The sequence below is a fragment of the Macaca nemestrina genome, chromosome 1 (genome assembly GCF_043159975.1).
Source record: "Macaca nemestrina isolate mMacNem1 chromosome 1, mMacNem.hap1, whole genome shotgun sequence".
NCBI lineage: Eukaryota > Metazoa > Chordata > Mammalia > Primates > Cercopithecidae > Macaca > Macaca nemestrina.
Window position 1 is genome coordinate 67,167,963 of NC_092125.1, and position 24,006 is coordinate 67,191,968.

The window sequence follows — 24,006 nt, forward strand, 5'->3', positions numbered from 1 at the left end:
TTTTACCTTACAAAACTAGAAATAAAAGAGCAACTATGTCCAAAGCAGACAAAATTAAATATAAATAAAACCAGAAATCAATGAACTTGAAAGAAGAAAAAACATATGATCATCAATAAATGCAGAAAAATTATTTGACAAAATTAAACTTCCATTTATGGTAAAAACTCTGAGCAAACTAGAAATAAAAGAGCTTCCTTAATCTGAGAAAGTGCACAATGAACATTAAATGATGAAAGACTGATTTGTTTCATCCTATAGTCAAGAATAAAGTAAGGATGTTCTCTGTCTCTCTCAATATCATTATGGAAGCCCTAGCCAGTGCAATAAAACAAGAAAATTAAGAAAAAAGAAGAGAAAAAATATTTATTTATGAATGACATAAGTATCTATGTAGAAAATCCCAAAAGAAGTCTACAACAACACTTCTAGAACTAATAAAAGAGCTTAGCAAGGTCACAGAATACAAAGTTAACAATTGGAATTCAAAGTTAATTAAAAAAAGCCACTTACTATAATGCCAAAAAATTCTGAGGTATATAAATCTTCAAAATTACATGTAGGATCTGTATGCTAACAACTGCAAAATACTGATGAAAGAAATTAAAGTCCTAAATAAATTTAGAGACACATCATATTAATAGATTGTAAGACTCAATATTGCTAAGATATCAATTCTTCTCTATTCAGTCTAAAGATGAAACAAAATCCCAGAAGGCTCTTTTGTAAATATTGATGAGGTGATTCTAAAATATATGTGAAAAGACAAAGAAACTAGAATAGCCAGAACAGTTTTGAAAGAGAATACATCCAGGGGACTTCCTTTCTTTATTTTAAGACTTAAAGTTACAGTAATCAAGACAATTGTGGTATTGATGAAAGGATAAATGCACAAATCAATGGATCAGATAGCAAAAAATAAGAAATAGATTCACACCAATAAAATACAGTCAACTGATTTTTTATAAAGGTGCAAATGCAATTAAGTGGAGAAACTACAGTGTCTTCAACAAGCAGTGCTGCAACAATTGGAAGTCTATATGTAAAAGAAAAGATAATAATCTCAGCCTATATCTCACAGTTTCTACAAAGATTAGCCCTAAATAGATTATAGATATAAAACATAAAGCTCTAACACTTTTAGAAAAAAATAGAAAATTTGTGCCAACTTAAAGAGTTTTAGTCACATCACCAAAAGTATGATCCATAAGTGCAAAAGCTTAATAAATTGTACTTAATTAAAATGAAAAATGTTTGCTCTTCAAAAGACACAGCCTCAGACTAGAGAAAATATTTGCAAATCACGTTTCTGGCAAAGCACTTCTGTCCAGGATATATAAAAACTCTCAAAATCTGGCAATGGGAAATCAACCCAATTAAAAAGTGGTTAGATTTTATTCTTTGTACCACACCAGTCTGCATTATCCACTGAACTGGCCTCCCTCTGAAGACTAACACTTCTACTAGAAGCAGCACCTGACTTACAGCTCCTTGTTTAACACAGATATGTTAGTGGGAGAGATTTTGCTCCTTTAAGGGGTTTTTAGAAGGAAGAGTTTTTATCCCCTAAAAAGAGTTCACAGGATTTCAAGAGCTCTCTGACTGTTGTATTATAATCCTCTTCCTATCTAATCCTTGCTTTTTAAGTCCAGATGGGAGAAATCTGGTTGTCCTGGATGTTGAAGAACTTCGTTGTTATGATGGTGCGTGACTTCATCCTATCATCAATTCCATGGCACAAAGTGATGCCAAAGTAATCCAGCAGCAGTTAAACTCAGAGGAGAAAACTAAATAAGCAGAGTAAGCATTTAGTTGCAGAAATTAGAATAGATGGGTTCTGCTTTAAATTGGGAGGACTCCAATACAGGAAGGAAATGTCCCTTTTCCAATTTGAAAGACTTTTTTTTTTTTTTCCTGAAGTCAGTGTAGCTCATATTTTGCACTTACATACTTTTCTTTGCGTATTAAGGTAGCAGCCTTCAACTCAATCCATGTTGCATTTTATTAAGGTGGAATGTGTTGTTCATCAGAAATCTTAACAGAAATGGGCTGTAAGCTCTGCCTCCCGGGTTCACGCCATTCTCTTGCCTCAGCCTCCCGAGTAGCTGGGACTACAGATGCCCACCACCATGCCCGGCTAATTTTTTGTATTTTTAGTAGAGACGGGGTTTCACCGTGTTAGTGAGGATGGTCTCGATCTCCCGACCTAGTGATCTGCCCGCCTCGGCCTCCCAAAGTGCTGGGATTACAGGTCTGAGTCACTGCACCAGGCCTTATTTGTTACTTTCAAAAGATCCACATGGTACAACTGGAGAAGTCCCTGTTTGTTTTTCTAAGTCACCAAAATGTATATAAATTATCTAGATTGGATAACAGTCTTGCACATCTATCATGGTACAATTTAATATGCATCTTTCCCAGTCCTTCTTCTCCCACCCTAAAAAAATGAAACCATTTTATGATGCATTGCACACCTTCTAGGGAAACTCATCTTTAAATTTTGAGACAGTATAAAGAAAATCTGGTTTTGTTTCACAATTTAACTGACACCATTTTTTATTCTGTATATTTAGAATAGAATTGTGAGAAATCTTTATAAAGTCATCTTTGATGTCTTCAAAAAAGAAAAAAAAGTGGCCAGACCCAGTGGCTCATGCTTGTAATCCCAGCACTTTGGGAGGACAAGGTGAGAGGACAAGACAAGACTGTCACTTGAGCCCAGGAATTCGAGCAGACCGGGCAACATAGTGAAGACCTTGTCTCTACAAAAAATCAGAAAATTAGTCAGGCATGGTGGCACACACCTGTGGTCCCAATTACTCAGAAGGGTGAAGTGGAAGGATCACTGAGCCCGGGGGGCAAGGCTGCAGTGAGCTATGACTACACCACTGCACTCCAGCCTGAGTGACAGAGCAAGATCTTGTCTCAATAAAAACAAAAGAAAAGAAAGAAAAGTAGTTAAAAGATCTAAACCATTTAACCAAAGAAAACATGTGTATGGAAAATAAGCCTACAAAAGGATGCCCAACAACATAAATGATAGGCAAACACAAATTAAAGTTACCATGATGTATTACTACATACCTATTAGAATGGTTAATTTTTTAAAAAAATAGCAATACCAAGAACTGACAAAGGTACAAACCAACTAGAACTCATACATAGCTGGTGGAAATGCAAAATATTACAGTCTCTTTGGGAAACACTTCAACAATTCTTACAAAGGTAAACATACACCTATGCTATGATCCATTAATCCCACTTCTAGCTATCAAACTAAAAGACATAAAAACTTATGTTCCTACAAAAACATGTACTTTGTATGAACATTTATAGGAGCTTTATTTATATTCTTCAAAAGTTGGAAACGTTCCAGATGTCCTTCAGCCAGAGAATCGATGAACAAGCTGTGGTAGATTTGTATAAGGGAATAATACTATAAAGCAATGAGTAGGAAGAGACTATTGATTCACAAGCAACATGGATGATCTTCTTTTAATTTAATTTTTTTTTTTTTTTTTTTTTGAGACAGAGTCTCATTCTATCACCCAGGCTAGAGTGCAGTGGCATGATTTTGGCTCACTGCAATCTCTGCCTTCTGGGTTCAAGCAATTCTTGTGCCTCAGCCTCCTGAGTGGCTGGAATTACAGGTGCACGCCACCACACCCAGCTAATTTTTGTATTTTTAGTAGAGACAGGGTTTCACCATGTTAGCCAAGTTGGTCTCGAATGCCTGACCTCAAGTGATCTGCCCACCTTGGCCTCCCAAAATGCTGGGATTACAGGCATGAGCCCGTCCTATGTGGATGAATCTTACATGCATTTTGGTAAGTGAAAGAAGCTAGATTCAAAATGATACATGTTATATGATTCAATTTATATGATACTCTGAGAATAGGAAAACGCTAAGGAAGAAAAATAGAACAGTGGTTTCCAGGCATTCCATAGCAGGAGGAACAGTTGCCTACGAAGAGGCAGCACCAGTGGATTTCAGGGCTGATGGAGCTATCCTACATGCAATTGTGGTGACAGACACATGGATCTATGCATTTGTCAAAACCCATAGAGCTGTTCACCAAAAAGAATAAATTTTACCATGTTTGTTTCTTCGTTTTTCAGAAAATCCATCAAGACAATGGGGAGGGCAGGTGGATTCCAGACTGTGACAGAATTTAATTTATGACAAAAGAATCACATAACACATGACCTCACTGAAGGAGATGGAGAAGAAAGGAAATCCCCTGGATGTTATTCTCCATAATGTATATAAGGCTATGATAATGGATCCAACTACGGAAATGACTTAAGAAGTAAGTAAAGTGAATTGCAAGATGAGAGAGTGAGAAGAAGAAAAATATCTGTTTCCGTAGTCCAAGTGAAAACACAAAAGCATTTGATAGAAGGTCTAGGCAGGTTCCATCCCCATTCTCAGCCTTGCTTCCCTTATCCTCGAATCTGCCCTCCTTTCAAAAATGCCTCCTCTTTCAAATATTCACAGTGCAAATCCCCACCATTCTTCTAAGGTCAACCCCACAGGAATTAATCTTATACAAGAATCCATTTCTTTATCTCTTGGTGAAGGTCATTCATAACAATACAATTCCTCTATCTAGATGAACTCTATGAGCATCAACTGTTCATAGGAAATGTTTCTTCTGTTTATCTGGATATCATTCCCCTAAATACAACATAATTTACAGAGATCCTTGCCTAAACAGAGAATTATGTTTTAAGTTATGTTAACCAAAATAGTGCCACCTGCTCCTTGAACAATCTTGACCCACAGCTGCCACCCAACAACCCCCATTTATGTATAAGTTATTTATTTTCTGATTTTAAAGTTCACCCCCAAGTCTTGAGGAACAAAGAAAAAGACCCTATGAGTGTACCTTTTTCAAGTCACCCAAATCTCTGTCTCCAGGAAACTGCCCAGTAAAAGTTTCAAAATGACTTTTTAATGTTCCTTGATCTGTGGTTATCTGTGGTTAGTGGAAGAAAGTGCTAGAGTATTTTTTCCTCATATCTGACGTTCCAAGCGGTAAGAAACAGGGATTAGGAAGCCATCATTGTTTGTTCTTGATACAATAGCTGAAGTTCCTGATATTGCTCACCTGAAAATTTGAGGAGTGGGAGTGGGGTGAAGACCTGATGTCTTAGATAATTTCCAGGTTCAGAAGTAAAGTGCCAGTAATATCAACTTATGAAAAATGATCCTATGAAAAACCTCACATGTGGTACTAAATCCACTAAACATTTATCTCAATAATTTGAAAACTCTTATTTCCATTAGTTTGACTGACTGCAATTCCATAAAGTAGACATCTATTTATCAGACCTATATAGTGCCACTCAACCAGGGATCCCTCTCTTGATGTAACTTTGTTCAGATGGATCCTCTGCCCCATCCTGTACCAGTGATTCCTTTGCACTCAAGAAATGGGAATACTATTTGGAGGCTAGGTTAAAAATGAGAATGAGGTAGCACAGAACAGGAAAAGGCTCAAGAACTCTAGGAAGATGTTAAGAATGGAACTGAAGCTGATTTAGGGTACTATGAACTTTCAAGAGATCCTGAACTAGGCTGTGGCCCAGATTCCTGACTCTGGTTCAAAACCTGTGAAATAAGAAGTGCTTGTTTTAAGACACTAAGTTTTGGAGTAATCTGTTACATAGCAATAGAAACTAATACGATAATCTATGAATCTTATGGCCTTTTATATGTGCATATGTTTAAATGTTATATATATATTTAAATAAACTATTACAGGTTGGCCTGAAAATCTTTAATCCAGTTATAATGTCATTCTTGTGGAAGAGCAGACTCTGAATTCTAAACTTTTTCCTTAAAAGCTATTGAAGCATTGAAACACAATATATTTGTAAGTTGAGGATTTTCTATATTTAAAGGATGCTCTTTTAAAACATTTTATCAGTATTTTCATAATCTTCATAGGGTCTCAGTTGAAGGATTGTGTGTGATTTGATGTTCCTTTTATACTTCCTTCTGCATTTTCAAAGTTTTTCCACAATAAATATATTCTACTTTTTCCCCCTGGTAAACTCATATTAATTATTTTAAGACTAACCTGGCCAGGTGTAGTGGCTCACACCTATAATCCCAGCACTTTGGGAGGCCAAGGCAGGTGGATCACCTGAGGTCAGGAGTTCAAGACCAGTCTGGCCAAAATGGTGAAACCCTGTCTCTACAAAAATACAAAAATTAGCCAGGCATGATGGCGGGTGCCCGTAATTCCAGCTACTTGGGACGCTAAGGTGGGGGAATTGGTTGAACCCAAGAGACAGAGGTTGCAGTGAGCTGAGACTGTGCCACTGCACCCCAACCTGGGCAACAGAGTGAGACGCCATCTCAGAAAAAAAAAAAAAAAAAGACTAACCCAAATATTACTTCACCCGAGGCTTACCCTCTTCCAAAGCAAGATTAAATGGCTCCTTTCAGTTCTGTTTTGAAGTTCCCTCTCTCCCACCAATGATCACACTATCGTAATTTACCTTTTTATCCTGTGTTCCCTGATGGACCATGTGCTAACTAATTGTATTCATGTGCTGTGAGTCTAGCAAAGTGTTCATACACAGTGCAGGAGCTCAATAGCCAATAATAACTATTCATAAAAATAGCTTGTGAAAGAATGAATGCATACACAAAGGAACTTGAAAAAGAACTTTAGACATTTGGAGATGCTACAGTTGTGCACTTAAATGGGTGACTATGGGTGTGATGAACACTGGATTAAAAGAGGCAAAATGATGTCTAAATGAAAAAATCTGATATCTCATTTTTGCTCAAACTCTTTCAGTGGTTCCCATTGTTCTCAGGGGATGAAAAAGGATTGAAATATTTTGGCCTAGCTGCTGCCTACAGCTATAGCATCTCATCTTTTCCAAACCGTCTCTATCCCTTCTTCTCTTTCTGTCTGCACTTCACCTACCTGGCCATCTTCTATTTCTTATCATGTTTTCTCCACCATTTTAACACAGGCTGCTCTTTTAGCCAGGAATGATATTTCCTTCACCTACTATAATTTCATGTTGTTAAATTTGCCACAGTTATAATTTCCCCCTTATTTGTGTGATCATGCATTCGTCTGCCTGCTACTAGAGAGCACCCTTCATGAGAGAAGAAGGTGGCCTGTTTTTGCTCAACAGAATTCATGAATGATTGGATAACTTTCAGTCACAGGAGTTTATCTCTTGAATATATTCTCCAGTTGTATGATGAAAGGCTTGGGTTCTCCATTATAGGAATTAACATGTAAGTGAGCTGGCAGGAGAGTATATAAGGACAAGAGGGTACGGTCTGAAGGTAAAACCGATTAAACCAGGGTAATCAGAAAGGAATGAAACCTTAAAAACTGTGCCTGTCATGCCCCACCATCACTTCAAGGCTCTTGCTTCTGATTCTGGAAACACAAAAGAAGACATGTTGACTAGATGAACCTCCCTGAGAGGCCTTTGTAAAAGCATTATAAATCATATTAATATTCATAGACCAAGCACTAAGCATTGTTCTAAGCAGGCTACATGCATCAACTCAATCCTCAGCGCAAGCCTTTGTGACACATGGGAACTAAGGCGACATAAGGAGAAAGTGGTAGACCAGGATTTCAGACTCAAGCAGTCCAGCTTAGTGCTGGACTGAGAGCTGATAAAGCCTGCCATAAGAAAGGGGACTTAGAACATTCAGAGTTGCTCAGGGCAGAAAAATAAATAAACATCTCCTCCACTTCCACGCACTACATGCATGACACTGGTTCTCCTCTATTGGAAGTAAAGGAGGTTGAAGGTCCAGCAAACATTTCTTCCAAGAACTGGGGCCACTTCTGTGTCTAAGATTAAGATTTCCCAGCCACTGCCATGTGTTTCCTCTCCTACCCTAAGTACTCCAAGACGTATATTTCATGTTCTCTATTATGTTAGAGAACACTCAGTACGGATTCTGGGGTCAAACCAGCTGGATTAGAATCCTAGCTCTGCTACTGGTTGTGCAAACTTGGGAAAGTTGTTCAAACTCTCTGTGCCCGTCTGGAAAATGAAATCAACAGCCGTATCATGCTACTGGGAGTATTAGTTAATGCACAGAAAGAGCTTAGCACAACATCTGTCCCATAATAGGCACTGAATTACCTGCAGGTACTATATTTAGTTAGCATTCAATGGCATTTTTTTATCCTATGAACAAACTTATCTGGTTTATAACATACCTCTTTATTATTTCTATATCCAGTAATAAGATTTTGGTAACATCCCATTGTTGAGAACATGCCTGTTTCATGAACATAAAGGTCACTGTGTGTCGAATAACAGAAATAATTTTCACTGTAAGTTATTGGGTCCAGCTGAATCCAATCAGCTTTGATCAGCTGAATCACTGAAGAACAAAGCACAATGCTCGTATTACAATTTCTTATTTTGAATTTTTATAAGCATGTTTGCAGTTTAGAAGTACAATTATTTTCTTGATCATTGGTGTTGAGTGCTGCAGCCAACTGTTTGAGTTCTCTTTTCTACACCATGGTCAACTGGGGAGGTTGCCTGGTCCATTCCCTTTCCATCCATCATTTTCCAGTTTTCTGATGCATGAACCCTTCCAGGAGCTAGAAAGCAGCATCAAAGAAAGGTTGTGAAGCTTATTACTGTGTGTAAAGTACCTTGCAATCCCTGACTGAAAGAAGCTATAGAAATGCAAAGAATTCAGTGTGATTTTATCTGCAAAATAAGTTCAGGTCAGAACATCAGGCAGGATTTAAGCTCTATCTCTTGCCTCTTTTGCTATTGTGGATTAAAGTCAGTCCATTTTAATGTTCCTAAAATGTAATTTTTTTCTGAGGATAGCTAGACATGCGATGCTGAAAAGGATTTAGTTCATTGTGTTGTCACAGGGATGATGATGTTGGCTCAATTTTGGGTGTTAGGAGAAAGCTGTAAGATGCTAAACTCTCCCCCTGTTGCAATTCTCACAATGCAATAGAATTAAGGGGAAGCAGGAGGGCACCTAAGCAAAATGTTAGGATGCTGGACAGTTTGAGAGACGGGTCAGAGAAGGTTGAACTTGGCAGAACGGCTCCCTGGTGTGGGGCGTTATCAGGCCAGAATAGATGAGGATGAGAAGAGAGACACAATCAGCCAGAGGATTGCTGAGTGCAGTTAACTGCTGGAGGGTAATTCTGAACAAACCACAAATATTAAAATTTTTTTAAAAAGACACCCTGGGATTAATTGTCATTCCACTGGCCTGTGAGGCAACTGACACCAAATATAATTGAATTACTTTGTAATTATTTCTTTTAGAGTATTTAACCTAAGCTAGGCTTTGGAGATGGAATTTTTTTCTCTCTCTCTCTTTTGCTTTGCACTGCAAATGGTTTTGCATTACGGATGTTTTTCTGCTTTACTATATTATCTTGTGCAAACTACTCTGGTTTGTTTTCCCCCCTCTTTCTTGCCAATGGGGTTGTTTACTTATCGGAATTAAAGTCAGAAGTGAGCGTCTCTTGCCAGCAGGACAGAATTTCTAATAAATATGTAAATAACACCTCTCTCAGCTGTGGTTGCGGGCGCTGCTCTCACGTGGCCCACCAGGCTACAGTCTGGGGCTCAAGCAGGCTTAGAAAAGAGAAGTGATTTCATCAATCTGCAGATCAGAAAGAAATCAAATTAAATCAAAGCTGAGATGGCAAAGGAACAAAGGTGAGGTGGTAATAAAGGGCATATGTTCTTGTGGTTGTACAGTTGGGTCATTTTCTTTGGCCCATGAGTGAAAGCGTCTGAGGGCCAACAAAGCTTGCCATAAGAAAGGGGACTTAGAACATTCAGGGTTGCTCAGGGTAGAAAAATAAATAAATGTCTCCTCCACAGGCAGGCCATGATCATTTCAATATAATAGTGGCAATGCCTTTATCAATCACCTGCTACACCTGTCTAATGCCCTGCTTTGTGCCAGTGATAATTAACATCTGGTGTCTACATTACATCTTGAACTCAAAAATACATCTTGAGGGCCGTGGGTGGTGGCTTATGCCTGTAATCCCAGCACTTTGTGAGGTGGAGGCGGGTGGATCACCTGAGGTCTGGAGTTCGAGACCAGCCTGGCCAACATGGTGAAACCCTATCTCTACTAAAAATACAAAAATTAGCTGGGTGTGGTGGCAGGCGCCTATCATTCCAGCTACTTGGGAGGCTGAGGCAAGAGAATCGCTTGGACCCAGGGGGCGGAGGTTGCAGTGAAATGAGATCGTGCCATTGCACTCCAGCCTAAGCAACAAGAGTGAAACTCCATCTCAAAAAAACAAAAAACAAAAAACAAAACAAATCTTAAGGACATTTGTTGCATTTATCCCTCAGCAAACAAGGAAATGAAATCAAACTCCTGCAGAAATTATGCACACACCATTAAGTGATGTTTGACAGCATGAGCTTGGCCGGGTGTGGTGGCTCACGCCTGTAATCCCAGCACTTTGGGAGGCTGAGGCTGGTGGATCAGGTCAGGAGATCGAGACCATCGTAATTAACACGGTGAAACCCTGTCTCTACTAAAACTACAAAAAATTAGCCGGGCATGGTGGTGGGTGCCTGTAATCCCAGCTACTCAGGAGGCTGAGGCAGGAGAATGGTGTGAACCCGGGAGGCGAAGCTTGCAGTGAGCCGAGATCTCACCACTGTACTCCAGCCTGGGTGACAGAGCAAGACTCTGTCTCAAAAAAAAAAAAAAAAGCATGAGCTCTGGATTTCACTTTGTCGCTTACTTGTTCTCTGCCTCAGTTTTCTCATCTGTCAAATGAGTATTCATCCATTGAACAAAAATATTGATTGAGTACCACTCTACACCAGACCAGTTTCAGGGTATGGGGATACAGCAGGGAACCAAACCAAGGCCCTGCTGTCAGGAATGTCTGCTCTAGTTAACAATAGTACCTACCTCTGTGAGTTGCTGTGAGCATTAAATAAATTAATAAACCCCTGGTATACAATAAGTCTTTAATAAACATGAACTAGTATACTTCACCAAAAAAGGTAGAGTATGGACTAGCAGGCTCCTTGGCCCATTGTCTAATGACAGAAAATGTTCAGTCTTTGGTTACACAGGGATCCAGCCAGATTATAAACAAGAGCCTTCCTTAAAGTTCTAAAACACTTGGATCCACTTGAATCAGGTCAGCAGGTTCTAAGAGAGCCAGAGAGGTGTGTTACATGCAAGAGATTTGATTTTCACACTCTTGCCTCTTCCTGTTGGGAACCCGGCTCAAAGCCTAGAAGTCTAGAATATCTGTTTGGTGATCTTGCTCTGGCTGCAATTACGCTTTATTTACTATCAGGCCCAAGCTGGTTCTCCTGAAGGAGGTGTGGTCTCAGTTAAATGGCACAGTCAGCTTTGTTTTCTGTTAGTCTGTTTCTTCCTGGAATAAAGTAGAATGGGGTGATGGTAGGTAGAGGGGGATGGGGTGCCTCCCTTTCTAGTGCTCTGGATCTTTTGCCAGCTTAATGGGTTTTGCCAAATGAGTTCCCAGCAAGGAAATCCAGGGCTTCACTGGAACCTGGTATTGGAGCTTTGTCAGAGTGGCACGCTTGGGTGAGTCTCTCTCCATGATAAAGGGAAGAATTAATTAGAACCATAAATTATGGATTACTAATCACTGTACATTGTAAGGAAAAAATATGCAGCTAGGTGTGGGTATTTTAAGGGCCAAATGCATGTTTGCGTACTTAGCACAGCTCCTCTGGGTTTTCTTGCCTTCCTCTCTTCCCCTTTCTCAGGGTGTCTGACCCAAATGACATCCCAGAGGCTTTATTGGCTTATCCACTAGAAAACCAAATGTGCCTTAGCTTTACAAGCCTCAAGGAGTAAATACTGTTAGAAAGTGCTGGAATCAGCAAGCGGATTGGATGCTACCTTTTGGACTGAGGCTGTAGCTAAAGAGAGGGATGTAATTTTGTAACATATTTAAACAGCAACCTTTGAGTATCATCAAGCCATGGAGATAGACCTCCCACCGCCACCACCTACCTCCATCAAAAGTAAAATTATTCGTTTAGACACTGGGCAAAAGACAAATTTCAAAATGAAATTTCTAATATCATAGAATGTTAAGCAGCTATTAAAATGATATTTACATAGAGTTTTTAATGATATGGAAAAAATCTTATAACCTTAAGCACAAAAAGCGAAATAGAAAACCGCATTAATATACAGAATGATCTTAATAAGGTTTTAAAAGCATGAGGCAAACGTTTGAAAGAAATAAGCCAAAATTTCTGGATGATGGAATTAGAAATGCTTTTTCTTGCTCTTTTAAAAATATATGCATTTTCCAAATTTTCTAAACATGAGCACATATTACATTAAAAAGTAATGTGAAAGTATGAAAAGTTATAAAAATCCTCCAAATCAGCAAGTTGATCAAGGACCACTCATCCATCCCCAAATGGTGGCCTTTAAGAATGTTTAGGGCAGAGGCAATGAATAGCCTGGTGAAGACACTTTTCTTCTTTTTTTTTTTTTTTTTGAGATGGAGTCTCGCTCTGTCGCCCAGGCTGGAGTGCAGTGGCGCGATCTCGGCTCACTGCAAGCTCTGCCTCCCGGGTTCACACCATTCTCCTGCCTCAGCCTCCCGAGTAACTGGGACTACAGGCGCCTGCCACCATGCCCAGCTAATTTTTTTGTATTTTTTAGTAGAGATGGGGTTTCACTGTGTTAGCCAGGATGGTCTTGATCTCCCGACCTCGTGATCCGCCTGCCTCGGTCTCCCAAAGTGCTGGGATTACAGGCCTGAGCCACCGCGCCTGGCCTCAACACTTTTCCATTAGGGCATTTTCTTTGTTGTTTCTGCCCTTGGGAGTGTTCTGGCTGTCCAGGGACCCATGGCAGTATATCTAGCTTAGAATCGGTGATTAGTAAGTGTTTTTGAAAAGATTATCCTGACAACAATGTGAAGAGTGTATCAGAGAGGTACCAGAGTCGAGAGCCTAATACAAGGCTATATAGGCAAAAAATAACAGTAGAGTGGACCAGTATGGAGGGAACGATGATAGAGATAAGTGAACAGATTTGAGAGATAATTGGGAACCTAAATCAATAGGTCTTAATAATGGATTTCAGTTGGGAAATCAGTAAGAGAGTTAGTTGTCAAGAGTGATGCTTGTGTTCTCACTTAGAAGTGGGAACTAAATATTGGGTACATATGGTTATAAAAATGGGAGCAATAGACACTGAGGAATACAAGAGGGCAGAGAGAGAAAGACGGGGAAAGTTTGAAAAAACTACCTGTTGGGTACTATGTGTATTACCTGGGTGATGGATTCATTAGTACTCTAAACCTCAGCACCACACAATATACCTTTGTAACAAACCTGCACATGTACCCCCTGAATCTATTAATAAAATGAAAGTTGAGAAAAGAAAAAAAAAGAGAGTGATGCCTCTTTTCCTGGCTGTGTAATAAATGGGATAGTGAGTAATTCACTAAAAACAGCAAAATTGAAATATGATCTGGTTGTTTATGGGGGAGAAAGGAATATCAATTATCTTTTATTGTATAACAGTTTGTCCTACACTTAATGGTGTAAAATAACAACAGCATCTCAATTTCTGAGTATCAGGTGCTGTGTGGCTCTGGCTCAGGGTGTCCCATTAGGTTGTAATCAAGATGTTGGTCAGAGTTGCATTCACCTGAAGGCTTGGGTGGGACTAGACAATCTATTTCCAAACTTTCTCATGTAGCTGTTAGCTGGAGGCCTTCCTTTCTTATCACATGGGCTTCTTAAGGGAAAACGGCATCAGGCTTCCCCAGAGTGAGTGATCCAAGAGAGAAGCTGCAAGAAATAAAATGCTTCTCATGACCTAGTCCCCAAATTCATACACTATCATTTCTGCTTTTATTCTATTCATTAGGAGTTACTAAGTCCAACTCACACTCAGGGTGGAATTAGGCCCCACCTTTTGAAAGGCAGGTTGATTAAACTGTGGATATGGTTTAAACCACCATGGGATGGGGTGCCAGATCATGAGCTTAGTTTTTGACTTGCTAAGGTTGAGGATCTATTAAGAAATGCAAATCTCAAGTATACATACATATGGAGCTCAGATAAGAAACTGGGTCTTGAGACAGAAGATTGCAAGTCTTGCAGATTTACATGGTAATAGAAGATCTGAGCATCAATAAGATTACTTAAGTACAATGTAAGAGAGTAAGATAAAAAGGATAAATAGTTAAAGAATTCTAACACTTCATATCTGGTTAGAGAATGAATTTTCCAAGGAGATAGAGAAGAAAAAACCAGAAGAGTGTTGTATCATGGAAGCCAAGCAAACAGGACTATGAACAGGAGGTGATAAGGAACTAATTTAGTGAAACACGAGGCTGGAGAACAAGGTGGAATAGGTTGAGTGTCTAAAAGTAGGCACTCGTTACATATTATTTTAAATTTTTATTTTGAACTAAATTTATACTTACAAAGTATTTACCAAATAATACAGATTGTCTCTGTGTATTCCTCATGAAGCTTCTCATGTTAACCACTTACATAATTATGGGATAATTATCAACTCCATAAAGTTAACCTTGAAATAAAACTGTTAACTAAACTTTAGGCTTTGTAAAAGTTTTACCAGTTTTTCCATTATCCTTTTTCTGTTGCAAGATTCAATTTTATTTAGTTGTGCTTCCTTAGTCTCCTCTAATCTATGACACTGCCTCAGTCTTTCCTTGTTTTTCATGAACTTAACACTTTTGATCAGTACTGCTCAGGTATTTTATAGACTGTATCTCAGTGTGGATTTATCTGATAGTTTGTCATGATTTGAATAAGATTATGTTTTTTTGGCAAGAATAACATGGAAAGATGTGTATTTCTCAAGGGCCCCATTACATCGATATATCTTGTAACTGATGATATTAACCTTGATCACTTGGTTACTGTGGTGTCTGTAGGTTTGTCCTCTGTAATGTTACATTTTTCCCTTTGTAATTAATAAATATGTGTGGACATACTTTGAGGCTATGCAAATATCCTGTTTCTTCTCAAATTTTCTCCTACAATTTTCAATATCCATCAGGGGATCTTGCTTTCAAAAATCATTGCTTTGGTGTTTGCCTGACAGTGCTTTTTTTCTATTTTCCTCTTTCCCTCTACTTTTACCATCAGATTATTTCTGTAAGAAAGAGCTGGGAGGCCGAGGTGGACGGATCATGAGGTCAGGAGATCGAGACCATCCTGGCTAACATGGTGAAACCCTGTCTCTACTAAAAGTACAAAAGATTAGCCAGGTGTGGTGGCAGGCATCTATAGTCCCAGCTACCCGGGATGCTGAGGCAGAAGAATAACATGAACCTGGGAGGTGGAGTTTGCAGTGAGTGGAGATTGTGCCACTGCACTCCAGCCTGGGCAACACAGCAAGACTCCATCTCAAAAAAAAAAAAAAAAAAAGAGCTGTCCTTTTCCCCCATTTATTTATTTATTCAACTATTTATATCCATATTACTCATGGATATTTATTATGTAGGTTAGAATCCAGACTGTCATTATTTTTAGGCTCAAATATTAATATTTCCAATCTTAAACTATTAGGATATATTTTTAGATACTTTTTTTTAAGCACTTCCTTACTTCCTTACTTTGTGACAACATAAGATGCTACAAGCACATCTTGTTTTTTCCTGTCTCAGATTTCATATCAACCATTTCTCAGATAATGGTGTTTAGAAACCAAAATCTGGACACTAAGTATGCTCATTGCAATTGGTGTGTCATTACTTTTAGACACTTCAGCAGACATAGCAAGGACAAACATCTATACATGCTAACCCATGTATACACATACACATACATCTGTATTTCTGTTCTCTTTGTGTGTGTGTGTATATATATATACACATATATATATTCATATTTTTATATATATGTGCATGAGCACATGTATATGGTGTATGTGGGTTGGAATACACACACACATACACACACACATATATATGTATTGTGTGTACATAAACCATAGGTTTATACTGATACCTCTCAGTTCAATCTGACTCCACAGAATTCATTTTAGTCCTCCCCTATTCTTTATTTGTATAGATAAAATACAAATGCAAAAAAGCTAGCCCTTATTTGTACAATATATTTACATATTTGATTGATACTGGTATACAGAAAAACCATATTAACACACTCCTGTGAAAAACAAATTAAATGACTAGATTCAGCTCTTGTGGTCAATTCTTTTTGCCTATAGCATTATTAAAGTATCCAGTCAAGATGATGTTTTCCAAAGTTACTTCATTGGTTCTTCCCTTCTCTGTCCCCTTCAGTTTGGTTATGTTATTCATCTGCTATAGAGTTAAGTTCATTTGTTACTTTTTCTATTTTGTGTTGGGTCTCCCATCCAAATCCTGATTGGTTTGTTTATTTTGGTGGAATTCAAAGGGTGTGTGAAACCTCATTGTGATTTCAAGAGCCAGAAGCTGTACTCAGAGAAGGAAACTCCTTCGCCATTCCTGCAAAGCACTCCGACTCGCCTTCATTTCACTCCTTTCCCACAGACCTCCCACTCCAGAAAGTAACCAATTTCCTTAATTTGTGGTTTATCTTTTATTCATTTTTTGTACAAATGAGCAGATACATGTGCATTTTCTTGTAGTCCTTCTTACATGAAGGGTAGTATGCCATAGATACCATTTTGCACTTTGCTTTTTCATTAATAGCATATTCTGGAAATCACTTTATATCAGTTCCTAGATATATTTCTCATTGTTTTTCTTAATGGCTGTGTAGGACTCCATTGTGTGGATGTAGCATAGTTTATACAATGGGTATAAAAGAGTGAATACAATTTCAGAGGGTACTTGGGACATTTTCAATATTTTACAATTATAAACAATCTACAATGAATAACCTTGTACATATGAATTTTTATATTATTAGATGTAAATATTCAGAACACATTCCTAGGTAAGGGGTATGGGTCAAAAAGTACTTACATACATAATTTTATTAGGTATTGACAAATTTCACTCCAGAGTGCTTGTTTCCTTACAGCCTCACTAGCATATTGTGTTGCCATATTTTTAAATGTTTTTTAATTTGATAGGTGAGAAATAGCATCTCTGAGCTATTTTAATTAGTATATCACTCATTGTAAGCAATCTTGAACATTTTTTGATTATTTGAGGACATTTTTATGAATTGTTTATGTCCTTTTTACATTTAAATTTTATATTTATAAACTATCATGTTTTGGATCCCTTTGTCCTCAGTTTTAAAATTTTTTCATTTTATTGGAGATATTAACTCTTTGCCTGTGGTATATGTATGTTGTGAATATTTTTGCCCAAGCTGTCAGTTTAATTGTGGTATTTTTCATGATGAAACTTTTTTTTAAATTTTAGGTAGTCAGATTCACTATTCCTTCTGATATGGTTTGGCTCTGTCCCCACTGAAATCTCATCTTGAATTGTAACTCCCACAATTGTAATTCCCACATGCCATGGGAGGAATATGGTGAGAGGTGATTGAATTATGGGGACAGGCCTTTCCTTCACTGTTCTTGCGATAGTGAAGTGAGTCTCATGAGATCTGATGGTTTTAAAAATGGGAGTTTCCCTGCACAAGTTCTCTCTTTTTGCCTGCTGCCTTCCATGTGAGATGTGACCTGCTCCTCCTTGCCTTCCACCATGATTGTGAGGCGTCCCCAGCCATGTGGTATTGTAAGTCCATTAAACCTCTTTATTGTGTAAATTGCTCAATCTTGGGTATGTCTTTATCAACAGTGTGAAAATGGACTAATCCAATCAATTGGTACCAGTAGAGTGGGGCGCTGCTTAAAAGATACCCAAAAGTGTGGAAGCACCTTTGGAACTGGGTAACCAGCAGAGATCGGAGCAGTTTGGGGGGCTCAGAAGAAGAGAGGAAAATGTGGGAAAATTTGGAACTCCCTAGAGTCTTGTTGAATGGCTTTGACCAAAATGCTGATAATGATATGGACAATGACATCCAGGCTAAGGTGGTCTCAGATGGAGATAAGGAACTTGTTGGGAATGGAACAAAGGTGACTTTTGTTTCAGCAAAATACTGGCAGCATTTTGCCCCCACCCTAGAGATATGTGGAACTTTGAACTTGAGAGAGATGCTTTAGGGTGTCTGGTAGAAGAAACTTCTAAGCAGCAAAGTATTTAAGAGGTAACCTGGGTGCTGTTAAAGGCATTCAGTTTTAAAATGGAAACAGAGCATAAAAGTTCAGAAAATGGCCGGGCACGGTGGCTCAAGCCTGTAATCCCAGCACTTTGGGAGGCCGAGACGGGCGGATCATGAGGTCAGGAGATCGAGACCATCCTGGCTAACACGGTGAAACCCCGTCTCTACTAAAAAAATACAAAAAACTAGCCGGGCGAAGTGGCGGGTGCCTGTAGTCCCAGCTACTCGGGAGGCTGAGGCAGGAGAATGGCGTGAACCCGAGAGGAGGAGCTTGCAGTGAGCTGAGATCCGGCCACTGCACTCCAGCCTGGGGGACAGAGCAAGACTCTGTCTCAAAAAAAAAAAAAAAAAAAAAAAAAGTTCAGAAAATTTGCAGCCTGACAATGCTATAGAAAAGAAAATTCCATTTTCTGAGAAGAAATCCAAATGGCTACAAAAATTTGCATAAGTAATGAGAAGCTGAATGTTAATCACCAAGACAATTTGGAAAATGTCTCCAGGGCATGTCAGAGACCTTTGCAGCAGCCCCTCCCATCACAAGCCAGGAGGTTTAGGAGGAAATAATGGTTTTGTGGGTCAGGCCCAGGGTCTGTCTGTTGTGTGCAGTCTAGGGACTTGGTGCCCTGCATCCCAACAGCTCCAGCCATGACTGAAAGGGGCCAAGGTACAGCTAGGGCTGTTGCTTCAGAGGGTGGAAGGCCTAAATCTTTGCAGCTTCCACATGGTATTGAGCCTGTGAGTGCCGAAAAGTCAAGAATTGAGGTTTCGGAACCTCCTCCTAGATTTCAAAGGATGTATGGAAATACCTGAATGCCCAGGCAGAAGTTTGCTGTGGGGATGGGACCCTCATGGAGAGCCTCTTCTAGGGCAGTGCAGAAGGGAAATGTGGGATCAGAACCCCCATACAGAGTCCTTACTGGGGCACTATCTAGTGGAGCTGTGAGAAGAGGGCAACCATTCTCCAGACCCCAGAATGGGAGATTCACCAACAGCTTCCACTGTGTACCTGGAAAAGTCACAGACACTTAACACCAACCAGTGAAAGCAGACAGGAGAGGGCTATAACCTGCAAAACCACAGGGGTGGAGCTACCCAAGACTGTGGGAGCCCACCTGTTGCATTAGTGTACTCTGCATGTGAGATATGGAGTTAAAGGAAATCATTTTGGAACTTTAAGATTTTGGACTTGCATGGGGACTGTAGCCCCTTTGTTTTGACCAATTTCTCCCATTTGGAGTGGCTGTATTTACCCAATGCCTGTACCCCCATTGTATCTAGGAAGTAACTAATTTGCTTTTGATTTTACAGGCTTATAGGCAGAAAAGACTTGCCTTGTCTCAGATGAGAATTTGGACTGTGGACTTTTGAGTTAATGCTGAAACGAGTTAAGACTTTGGGGGACTATTGGGAAGTCAGTGAGTAGTATAACTCCTGTTTCACTGGTGAAGGAACTGATATTTATGAAGTCAAAAATTTCTTTAACAGGTTTTGAAATGTGAAGACATGAGATTTGGGAGGGGCCAGGGGCAGAATGATATGGTTTAGCTGTGTCCCCACCCAAGTCTCATCTTGAATTATAACTCCCACAATTCCCATGTGTCATGGGAGGGACCTAGTGGGAGGTGACTGAATTATGGAGGTGGGCCTTTCCTGTGCTATTCTTGTGATAGTGAATGAATCTCACGAGATGTGATGGGCTTAAAAACAAGGGTTTCCCTGGACAACCTCTCACTTTTTGCCTGCAGCCATCCATGGTAAGATGTGACTTGTTCCTCCTTGTCTTCCACCATGACTGTGAGGCTTCCCCAGCCATGTGGAATTGCAAGTCCATTAAACCTCTTTCTTTTGTAAATTGCATAGTCTCAGGTATGTCTTTATCAGCACCATGAAAATGGACTAATGTACCTTCCTTTTGTTACCTCTGAAATTCTATTCACTCATTACATATTTATTGACTTAAATTATGCTTCTTTTCCCATTCCAAGCTAAATTCTCACACTAAATATGTTTAATCATCCAAGGAAGTAATAGCCTATATTTAGTCCTTGAAATCCCTCTCCTACTCAAACAAAAACAAATTAGAATTATCCTGGGTAGTCTCTGAGCAGGTTTATTAGGTTACAAACTTTCACCCAGCCATTTCTCGTTTGCTAACTAACCTTGGATTTCTGCTTAAACAGATTTCTTGACTCTGTTTAATATGTTATTTGTGACTCAGAAACATTCTGTCTCCTGGAAGAACAGAAATCCCTTAGCAGTTAACTGCCACCTATTACCTACCTAAGAGTTAGCAAAACAAATGCTTAACACCAATTATAGTCAATAGATTCCATATATGTATATAAGCACATGTTTTACGGAAGACCATAGTGTCAGCAACAATCATTGAATTTCAGCATGACTAGTTTCCTGCTTAAAAATAAGCTCCATGCCAGGTACTGTGGGTCCTATCAGAGAATTATAACATACAGCCCCTGCCCTTATGGAACTCACAATCTTCTTAAAAAGCTAAGGTAAACACACATGAGAGAAGTAGATTACAACAGAAAATTGTCTATAATCAAGAGCTTGCCTCTAGAATCCAGAATGCTGGCTCTAGCACAATAGTCATTATTTCAAAAAAGAGAGAAATCAGTGAGGGCTGGTCATGCAGTGAATCTTGAGCTAAGCCTTGAGAAATGGGTAGGATTTAGATGGGCAGTGAAAAAGGAAAGTAGGTGGGAAGAGCATCATTCACTCATTTCACCAAACTGTATTGAACTGCATACCTATTATGTGCAAAATAGTAAACACTGGCTACATGTAAAATACAAAAATGTTACAACTCCTGACCTCTTTAGAAAGTACACACACACAGACACATTTTGCAAGATTTCCTCATTATTTTAATGTTTTCAAAGTATAGTTTGCTGAAATATGTAAAATGAGATTTATCCAAGCATAGCCTCTAAAATGTTACAGGTGGTTTTGTCTCGTATATTTGCAAAACCTAGAGAATGTTTTAAATGTTTTAGTCTTTAAGAGACCTTCTCAAATTTGTCCATGTCCCCCTTTTCTTTTTTTTCCCCCTTAACAATATTATTAAACAGTGAGTAGTATAACCCCTGTTTCACTGGTGAAGGAACTGATATTTATGAAGTCAAAAATTTCTTTAACAGAAGAGATAGAGGAGGACCCAGGGCCACAGTGCTGAAGTAACTCATGCTAGTCCACCTTTTGGATTAGCCTAGACAGAATAGATAGAATCTAGACAACTCCAAAGCACCAGCCCTGGTGTGTATGGATAGTAGACCAAGCACGATTCTGGGTTGGTCTTTAACTACCTCTGTGATATGAACAAATTCCTTTCCTTTTCTAGAACTCAGTCTCATCTGAAAAATGAGGGGTTTGGACCAGATATTCGCTAATGCCCCTTGAATGGTAATCATCTCTGTTTCTAAGCTCCCAGCCAGCTCGTGCTGCATTCTGCTCTGTTCAGTCATCAGAATATTCAGAGGTACGGGGCCCAATGCTGGGAAGGCACCTGGGCCAGTTGACCTCTAGAAACACCCTCACCTCCATATTTGCCAGTGAGTCCTCATGAGTATGCTGCCACTTACATCACTCCAAGGACCTTTGATGCAGTAACTGAGAGTCTTGAGCTGCAGAAAACCAGGTAGGAACACCATGGAGGAAAGAAGTTGCCTCTGATGTGGGCATCTCAGGTTAGAGGATTTTGTACTCAAGTAGCAAGAAATGTGATAAAAAGAATCACTGGGAAAAGTGAAGTCTCCTAGCCCCTGTTCTGAGAAGCACTGTGAAAAATAAAGTAGAAAAAGCCAAATTTCCAGATCATCTAGGGAAGCTGAAATCCAGCAGTAAGATATTAAACACAGAAGAACTAGAGTTAACATGAGGCGTTATTGGTTTGGGGAGATGGCTATTTCCCCAAGGTCCATAATTAGAACCAGGAACTTTTGCATGTAATTAAGAGTAAGAGATTGTTTTAACAATCACAGCTGAGCAAGTCTGAAACTTTTTTTTTTCCAACTACCATTTGGGATTAGGGGTGGTTTGGCTTTTTTTTTTTTTTTCTTTCTCTCACTTGTGAAATGTGAGAGTTTCCTGACTATTAGGAAATTGAGGCTAATTCTACTTCCACAAGCATTTTTGTTGCTAATAATAATAGGATATGTTTTGCATATGTGATGTGAAATCAACAAGGTGCCCTACAGAAGCAAGATGGCCTTTGAGGCACTTTTTCCCCCTCAAGATAAGCTGTCACTGAGCAGCTGATTAATTACTGCAATAATCATAATTTTTAAAAATTAAAAAAAAAATTCTCTTCCCATTCATTAAGTAACTGCAGATAGGTGCCAGAGGTAATTATTGTCTAGAAGTACTTCCGAATTATCTTTTCTAATCCAGCCATGCTGACATTTTTGAGAGGAAAAAAAGTGTTTAGTCTTTCCTCTTATGAACAGGATGACATTTGAATATGCAAACAGTGTCAAAGTCTGCCCTGTGGATGTTTTCTGGAGGTATGATTTATGAGGCCAACCTATTGTATTTGCTATCACACTAGGAGAAAGGTCATAAAACAAAGAAGCTCTACCTACTGGGGTCTACAGCTCATCGTGTGATATTTTAATTGTTGCTCTTGCACTGACTTCTAGGCATGCTTCATGGGGTGAACTGCATGGACACTCATTTGTCTGGGCTTTGCCTATATTCTCTGATATTTGTGGTGTAGTTTGTGCCTACTTTCAGTCACTCCTGGGATGTAAGTCAGGGATGGTGAGTATAAGGATAGCACATGGAAAATCTAAAAATCTCATCTTAATTGATGGGTTCAACTTTCCCCCTAAGGGAAGTAATCATTTCTGAAGTACACGATTGATATGGTTTGTCCATGTCCCCACCCAAATCTCACCTTAAACTGTAGTTCCCATAATCCCCATGTGTCATAGGAGGAACCTAGTGGGAGGTAATTGAATTATAGAGGTGGTTACCTCCATGCTGTTCTCATGATAATGAGTTCTACGAGATCTGATCGTTTTATAAAGGGGTTTTCTCCCTTTTGCTTGGCATTTCTCCTTGCTGCTGCCATGTAAAGAAGTGTTTGCTTCCCCTTCTGCTGTAATTATAAGTTTCTTGAGGCTCCCCAGCCAGGCTGAACTGTGAGTCAATTAAACCTCTTTCTTTTATAAATTACCGAGTCTTGAGTATGTCTTTGTTAACAGAGTAAGAATGGATTAATACAATATATTGGCAGCTCTAAACTTGACATCATAAAACATCTGAGCTGCTCGTTGGCAATTCACCTTCCAAAAGACTGACTAGGTGTGCCCTTCCATAGGCTCTATGGTAAATACAACCAAAGTCAATATAACCACATTATAACCGAAATATAATCACAATCTTAGAGTTAGAAAACCCTCAGATGTCATCTTCCTTCCACAACATGACTCTCCTCTCTAACACTCCCAGAGAGGTCATTCAATCTCTGCTTAAATATCCCCAACGATGAAGAATTCACTTCCTAGTCTCCAAGAAGCCCCATCCATTTTTAGACAGCTCTGAAACTATAATTTTATTTTTTAAAGCACTGAAACTTTTCAGTGTAAGTTTTGCCAGTTTCCTCCTAGCTACATCCTCTAAAACAATGTAGAATCTTTCTCCCATATTTCAAATAAGGCTCAAAATAATTTATTACGTAAATCTATTCGGCACTCAGCTAAACATTTTCTCAGCTGAGAATGGTTTTGCATCCTTTCCTAATTTGTTAGAATAACACTTAACTTTTTTTAAAAAACCACTACAGTGGAC

At 39.0% G+C, this 24,006-nt stretch overlaps 1 long non-coding RNA gene across 16 annotated transcripts in view; it reads right to left on the reverse strand.

The window, feature by feature from the left end:
* Window positions 1-24,006, reverse strand: part of LOC105484895 (uncharacterized) — a 356,622-nt gene that overhangs the window by 177,157 nt on the left and 155,459 nt on the right. Inside the window, exons 5-7 of one of the 16 annotated variants that reach the window (XR_011613587.1) lie at window positions 13,682-13,824; window positions 9,552-9,649; window positions 8,407-8,612 (exon numbers count right to left, since the gene is read on the reverse strand). The exons of 11 other annotated variants lie outside the window; for them this stretch is intronic. This is a non-coding gene — a long non-coding RNA (uncharacterized lncRNA). Of the gene's footprint in view, window positions 1-8,406; window positions 8,613-9,551; window positions 9,650-13,681; window positions 13,825-24,006 lie in introns of those variants that run through there. 4 more of the 16 variants (XR_011613572.1, XR_011613586.1, XR_011613577.1 and 1 more) reach the window with 4 other exon arrangements.